This window comes from Lipotes vexillifer, unplaced genomic scaffold (genome assembly GCF_000442215.2).
Source record: "Lipotes vexillifer unplaced genomic scaffold, Lipotes_vexillifer_v1.1 scaffold994, whole genome shotgun sequence".
Taxonomy (NCBI): Eukaryota; Metazoa; Chordata; class Mammalia; order Artiodactyla; family Lipotidae; genus Lipotes; species Lipotes vexillifer.
Window position 1 is genome coordinate 1268861 of NW_006771292.1, and position 8235 is coordinate 1277095.

At 41.1% G+C, this 8235-nt stretch overlaps 1 pseudogene; it reads left to right on the plus strand.

The window, feature by feature from the left end:
• LOC103070673 (palmitoyltransferase ZDHHC7 pseudogene) overlaps positions 1-1326 on the plus strand; it is a 2903-nt pseudogene extending 1577 nt beyond the window's left edge.
• The last annotated feature ends 6909 nt before the right edge of the window (positions 1327-8235 follow it).

Below are 8235 nucleotides of genomic sequence, written 5' to 3' on the forward strand. Positions count from 1 at the left end.
AGAGCGGGAGTTCCTGTTGTCTAAGGCAATCCTGACGGGTACATACCTCTTGCCCAGGTTGGTGTAGATACGCGTATGTGATGCAACATATCCAACCATGTGCTTATGCCCGGTAGAAACTTCCTTTGTATTGATTAGTCACTACCTAATAATTGGGGAGATCTCAAGCCACTATTATTACCACATAGTAATAATTGTCATTTACTGCGCATGTGCTGTGCTAAGCACACTAACAAGCGTTTTAGACACCTCATGTATAAACAAGTCCTAGGAGCAATCTCTTTGCTGGGGGTAGGGTTCAGGACTGACTTAATTTCTAGACAATGTATTTCAATTTGCATTAGCTAATCCATTTTGTTCAAAAGAACAAATCACTCTTTGACGCCAGTGGGAAGAAAAAGATAAGGCCTATTTATTACACGTCAACGTCACAAGAGAGAAGATTCCTTAGACCAGATATTCTTCCCTGGGTAGATGCAGTATTGATTTTCACGAACCTACCTTGGAGAAAGTCCAGCTGCTGCAGGATGGTCATTTGAGTCACGCAGGGAATGCTCAAGGAGGCTGGGCTCTGGCTCTCGAGTCTGCTAGGAGGCCGCCTTCTTCTGACTGGCCGGGCAGAACGGAGCCCCGCCCAGCCGAGCTGCGGGGCCCACGCAGCGCTGGCCAGCAGCGCGGCTGCGTGATGCGTCCCTGCCTTGTCCGCTGCAGTCCCCGCCCGCAGCAGGCTGTGAGTTGAAACGCCAGGCGACCCCCCTCCCCCGCCCCCCAGGCCTTGTATCCTATCCCACAGGACAGTATGCATCTTAAGGTCCTAAAGAAAAGGCACAAAATGTTCAAGGACTGTTTAGAAATAATTTGAGAGGGTGCGTAGGGAAACCATGCTCAGGACACCAGCTCTGGGATGCTGAACATCATCCTCTCCTGAGTGACAATGACTGTTATGACTCTTCAGCCTCCTCTGCCTTCGAGGCTGACGTGGCAGACAGAGTCCAGTTCATCCACTTGGGCTGCGGCAGGATCTGCGCCTGTGTCACGTGGCTTCTGGTCACCTATGCGATCTTTCTGGTGACATTTGTCTTGCTGCTGCCTTCCAAAGCCTTCTGGTACTCCGTGGTCCACGGGATCATTTTTAACTGCCTGGCGGTACTTGCCCTGTGGTGTCTCACCTGAGGACCGTGCTCACCCAGTCGGGGGCAGTACCCAAAGGAAATGCTACTAAAGAAGGCGTGGAGGTTTGCAGCTGAAGCCTGGAGAAGGGATCTGTACAAGTGTCCCAAGTGCTGCTGTATCAAGCCCGAGCGCGCCCACCACCGCAGTATTTAAACCCAGATCCACTCCATATACAATGACAGAGCGGAAATAGAGAGGCTGAAGAGCGAGAAGCCCACGTGGGAGCAGTGGCTGCGACAGTAAGGGATGAAGTACGTCTTTGGGGGGCCCCGTCGAAGCTCTGGACGAACCCCTTCCGCTTTAGGCAACCGCAGACAAGACCCAGGAAAGAGGGCCCCCGGTTCTCAGTGTGAGGCCCTCTCATCATGCTGGAACTTGTTAACGGACTTTATTTGGGGTCGGAAAGGGTATCAACAGCTCATCTGTGACCAACAGGGCACACAGACCAACTGGAACCTACACAGACCAACTGCTCGGAGCAAGCAGAGTTTTATATATTTATGGTCACGGATGGCAGATTTTCCACACTAGTAACTGGGTGGCATTCTGATCAGTGTCACTGTCCAGTAATGAAGGTCTGTGGCCACACGAAGAAGCCAAATGTCATTATCTTCCAGTACAGTTAGTTTTGTTAATGTGCTTCACATTTTCTAAGAAGGTGTGTGGGATATTACACTGTTTATTAAAAATCCTGTGTGCCGAGCTGCTTTTCTCAATCATGAAGAAAACAAGCCAATCCAGTGAACAAGAATTCTGCAGCCGGTGGTTTCAGGGAGCTCTCACTGACCCTCTTGCTCACCAGCGACCCCCTCCGTCAAGCAGGAGCCCATGGAGGCTTCCACAGCTCCCACACTTTTCACTGGGCAGCAGGGGGGCTGCAGCCACGCTCCCCTGCCAGGAAGTGGCGGTCCCTGACCCTGTGGGCAGGTCCGCGCGCGTGTGTGTGTGCGCGCGCGCACGTGTGTTTTGAAGTGGGCAGTGTTGTTCAGGTGATGTAACATGTAATGGGCGTGTGCAGCAAACAAGCTATGTTTCAGAAACCGACGTTTCAGGGAAGAGGGGAGAGTTGTGTGGAGTCCTCCTGCCCTGGGGTTTACTATGAATGTATTGCATATTGGAGAATATCTCGATCCAAAAAAACAATCATTCCTGTGTGGTAAAAACAAACAAACAGACAAACAAAACGATCTAAACACACACGCAAGGTATGCGTTATAACAGACCGTCTTCTTGACCAGGGCCCAGCAGGCTCTCCTTCCAGATCTTGCCCACAGAAGGGTTAGCATCTCAAATGTCCTTCCCCCTGAAAGTTGTTTCATTTGAAAAAATGAGGGTTCATTGCTCATTGGCTTCACTACAGTCTAACCACCAGGACCTCCTTGCACTTTTCAACCTGCCAAGATTGTCCCCGCTTCAGTCCTCTGCATTCCATGTTCCCTCTGGCCAGATGGATCTTCCCCAAGATATCCCATGACTCATTTCTTCCTATCTTTCAATTTACTTAAATTTTATACTCTCAAAGTAACCTGATGTCTCTATATAAATTAGCAGTCCTGTCACTCTATCACCTTAGCTGAACTACTTTTCATAATAGAACTTGTTGCTATGTGGCCTTGTACTACTATATTTTTACCCTGGGTCACCCCAACTGGAATGTAAATTCCCTGAGGCTGAGGGCCAGACTTTGTCATTTTGTTCCTGATTTCCCCAGAGCCCAGAAGAAGTGTGCCTGGCACAAAGTTGGCACTCAATAAATAGTGCTGAATAAGCAAATGAATCATATTTATTATAGAGGTAAAATGTATTAAACTAAAAAAATTAGACAGATTCTTAACTGATCAGTACATGTTTTAAACCACTGGATCGTGAATATTAGTATGTTCTGCGTTTTCTTTCTCAAGTGTGTCTATAGTGGGGGAGGAGAGAATGTTCTTAAATTTTTTAGGCTTATTGTAGAGATCAGGACCTTGAGATTCACTTTCTTCTTTAAGGCCCGTCTAGCACTCCTCCCACTCTCCCACTTGTTAGGCTGCCTCTGGCATTTCAAGGTTTACATGGCAGATAAGAAGAGCGTTGTAGTGCAAGAAATATCTTACTTAACTCTAGCGTTGACCTGGCCTTGGTACTTTCTGGGCTTGGAGGGTGTTAAGACTACTTCTGTTTCTTAGGGAGTGGTTGTAGTTTCTTCAGACATCACTCCTTCGCTGCTGGGATCTCTCGCTGCAGATACTTAGTGCAGGTAAAGTCTTCCCCTGATGCTACTCGCAAATCTCTGCCTTTCCAGCCTCTAGTTCCCTTGGTCCGCTCCTCACAGGATATCATCTAAATTAGGATCCCATCATCCCTCTAGGCAGCCCTCTTGAACCTTCTTTTTAATCACTCTCGCTCAGCCTTCAGAATAACTAGACAGCTATAGCTTCTCACTTTTAAGCTTTGTCAGACTTTGAACCAGGCTTCTTTGCTGGACAGACTCCGGGTGACACAAGTAAAGCTGTCTGAGTGTTCTCCTTGAAGCACTGTCCAAAGCTACACATGGGGAAAATGCAAAATATCTTCTAAATTTCTGAAAATTCCTGGAGTCTTACTTTCCATAGTCCCTTCTTCTTCAAGCCGCATTGTCTGTGCATCTGCTCTTGAACTGCACTCTAATTGACTCTGAGTTCTGCCAAGAAATCCACTTATACCAAAGCTTTCGTGAACCATGTAGACCTTTTTCAGGAATTTGTAGGGGTGGCAGAGGCAATATTGAAATCATACCACTGACAGTAACCAAGTCAAACCACATCGTGCACACGACCTTTCTCTATCGTGCAAAGCAATTCAGACTTCTCAGACTCCGGCTCCCTAATTTGCCTACCCAAGATCAAGATTTTTCAATCTCACAAATACCATTTCTATAAGAAAGGATCTGTCCTTAAAAAAAAGCAGTCATGTTTGTAAATATCAGTTTCTTTCTTGCATAAATGTATAGGTATGTGAAATGTACATGTCTATTTACATGAACAGAAAACACTACATGATGGATTTCTTTACACTTTAATTTGAATAATATTAAAAATGCAAAATGTTGAAAGTTTCAAGGTCATCACTGCTTTAAATATTATGTGCGTGCACACACGTAGGAAATATGAAGCAAATGTCAACCTCAGCTCCCACACTGTCTCAGATGGGACCACTTTAGCAGTTGGATGTATTGTCAAGTGTTCTAAGGCTAATGCAGACATTTGCATGTGTACGTATAAAGGTGTGTGCAGTTTTTATAGAAATATAATTGTGTGAAACACATTGACCTGTAGGTCGTTTTTTCTGTTAACAATATATCCCCAACATCTTTCTGAGCAGTACGTACACCAGTCTATTTTTTTGGCTGCTGTACATTCCGTTTCATGAATGCAGCGTCGTTGATGCAGACCATGATCGCCACACCTCCTCACCCCCACAGCCACATCTCCAGTCTTTTATAGCACCTAATCGGGGATGAGCACATCTTTTCCCAAATGTTTTGACTATGTTGTCTTTTATTCTCCACCTGAACTTTAGAATAATGTTTGAAAGGTCAAAGAAGAACAAACATCCCCCTGAAATTAACATTACAGGAAATGGAGATATCAATTTGAGGGTGAATTAGCATCTTAAAATGTTGTCTTTCCATCCAGAAACATGACATCCTTTTACATTCATTCATGTTCAAGTTGTTTGTTTCACTGACTTTATGTCCCTTGACAGAGCTTTGTGGTTTTTATCTTAAATGTCAGACACGAGCAACGATAAATGGGTGCTTAATATGCGTCCCAGGAAGTTGTGCAATTAAACCTATAAACAAATTTCTAGATAAAAAATTTAAAAAGCTGCCTTTGTGTTCTTACTTCTTAAATAAGTTCAGTTTTAAAAATTTTAATGGCTTCTATGGGGTGTCAACATTTTTCATTGCCAATATTTCATTCAATAATGAAAATAATCTAAATCATAGGAATGTACCTTTTTTTCCCCCCTGGAAGGTTCAACAAAGCTATTAAAATTTTGAATGAAATGTGTCAGCTAACATATGTGTAGTTTATTCTCCTGAATCGATTCCATGCAACAAACTTTGCTTGCCTGTGTTACAAGTCCTAAACGTTTCTTTTAAATTGAGTCTTCCTAATGAGTTATCCGTGAGGGGTCAATCAGGGCAATGATAAAAATTGGTCCTGTTATTTTAAAACACTTATCTGTGTTTTCTATTGTAGTAAACCATAAATGCTTGCTTGGAGGAAGAAGCTGGTCATTCACCTCCTTACTCTGGACTTAACACTTGAAACTTTAAGTGTGTACACCATACACAAATGCTGAGAATTCTATTGTGTAATCTTAACATTTAAATGGTCTATCCGTCCGTTTTGGTGGGAAAACAAAAACTGCTCTACTTGTTTTAATAGGAAGGGATTTAATAGAGGGAATTGGATATTTAAAGTGCTGTTCATAAGGGCAAATAAAGGTCAGGGGGTGCCACTGCTGGTTTTAGGAAATCAGCAAGTGTGGAGATTCAGAAAAGTGTTGCTGAATCTCTCAGTTGCCTACAGCACTGAAGCAGGTGATTAACAGAAGCTCATCCCCAAGATGCTGCAAACCTTATGTCTACAGTCAGCTGAACATCTCACCTGTTACTGCCGGAAACAAAAAAATGACTTCAGTCTGTCCTTCATATCTCTTGTGACTAATCCTCTTGTTGGAAGTAAATTTAAACCATGTGGCTTGTGGCGAAGGAGTCAGGGAAATGCAGATATAGGGAGGATCTTAGAAGGGCAAGGATGGTACTCAGTATTAACAGACAATATCTCACCCCAGTGTTCATTAGCATCATTCCTAAGATTGTAGTGTCCCATTAAGACACCTATAATACACATACTCATTTCAGGTTTGATCAAACACTCTATAATTTTCGACTTGATCTGAACTCATCTGGATGCCCTGATTCCCTACTTGCAAAATCCTAAGTTAATACTTCCTCAGCCAGCAACCCCTATTGGCTGTACCCTCTTAGACTTAGAAAATGGTGTAAAAATCCCTTTCCAGAACTGGCCCAGCCGAGCTGATTTATATCCTCTCTATTTTCATTTCCTTCTACTACAACAGAGAGAGAATGAGTTATAAAACTTGGCTAGCACTTCCCCTAGCAACAAACCAAATTAATACCGCCTCATTTCTCTTGGGTCACATTTCTACTCAAGAAGATTAACGTGTTTTCAAGACTGGCTAGGTGGTTTTGAATAACCGAAACTGTCAGTTTTATTGAATCATTCTCGGAATTGATTTGAGTCTTGTTGAGAGTGCTATCTTTAAAGGCTTAATTTGATTATTCACAGAAGGACTTCATGCAGTTTTTGAAAGATATTATCCGTCTCCATGTCAATGAGCCTGGAAGTTTGTATAACCCTGGATAGGTTCCAGCAACATCATTCTGAGTGACTATGAGAATCGAGATCCAAAATCTTTAGACAGCAAATTTCCATTTATAGCCCCTAATTTTCAGCTCCAGAGTCCTATAAAATGATTTCATATGAATTCTAAATATTTATTAATATCAAAATCTCCCCTATGATAAAAAGAACTTTGTACCAAAATTATTTTTCTCTTCTCTCAAAAAGAAAGAGTCATGAACAATTCAGGCAAATTGTTAGCATGGAAAAATCCAGAAATGCAGACAGAAACTAACAGAAAAAAGTCACAAGTTAATGTCACTCTACTTTGAATAATTTAAAGAAAACTTTCAAATTAATCATCAATTATCTAGCTTCTAATTTTTTTAGACTAATAATTTTCTGAATTTGGTTGGTACACAGGAATATACTCTGCCTCTATATGAATTCTGTGGTCATCACTATGGTTTCATTAAAATCTATACATGTTATACCAAACGTAAGGTAGACAGCTAGAGGGAAGCAGCCGCATAGCACAGGGAGATCAGCTCGGTGCTTTGTGACCGCCTGGAGGGGTGGGACAGGGAGGGTGGGAGGGAGGGAGACGCAAGAGGGAAGAGATATGGGAACATATGTATATGTATAACTGATTCACTTTGTTATAAAGCAGAAACTAACACACCATTGTAAAGCAATTATACCCCAAGAAAGATGTTAAAAAAATTTTTTTTAAATCTATACATGTTAAAGGAGATGTTAATAATATCAAAATTATTTGCCATACAGTGATATGTAAAGCAGATTTCAAAATAATGTACTCTGACCCCATTTTTACTAAAAAGATAAAAAGATGAATTGTATTCTTAGAAAACCATTAATTATCTACAGCCAGTGATATTATGATTGATTCTAATATTCCTGTGTGTTTTCTGCATTTTCCTATATAACTTTTGTTATTCAACATAGTTATTTTCAAATAAAAGAACCAGTCTTCATCTGGAAGTTTCCCCCAGAGGATCAACCAATCCTCTCCTCTTAAATTTACATATTACAAGCAATTTTTGACAAAAATACAATCACATTTCTGTGGAAAAGGGTCTTCTTTCCAACAAATTATGCTGTAACAATTGTATATACATAGGCAAAAAAGTGAACTTTGATAAATTCACTCTATACAAAAATTAGCTCAAAGTGAATTTTAGATGTTAAATCTAAAATTATAAAACTTCTAGAAGACCACATTGGGAAAAAATCTTTGTGACCTTGGGTTAGTAAAGATTTCTTTGATATGATTGAAAAAACATAATCTGCTTTTTAAAATGAATTGATAAATTGGATTTCATCAAAACTTAAAGCTTCTGCTAGTTTATGACACTACTAAAGGAATGAAAAGCCAAGTTACAGATTGGAAGGGAATATTTGCAAATCATATATGATAGAGAACATATAAAGAACTCTCAAAATTCTAACAACAAAAAAACTCAATAAAAAATTGGGCAAAATACTGAGTCGAATCTTCACAAAAAAACTTATGGATGTCAATTAAGCACACAAAAAGATGTTCAGAATGATAAGTCATTAGAAAAATGCAAACTAAAATTATAATAGCATGCAATTACATATCTATTAGAATAACTAAAGTTAAGAAATCTTATCATACCAAGTG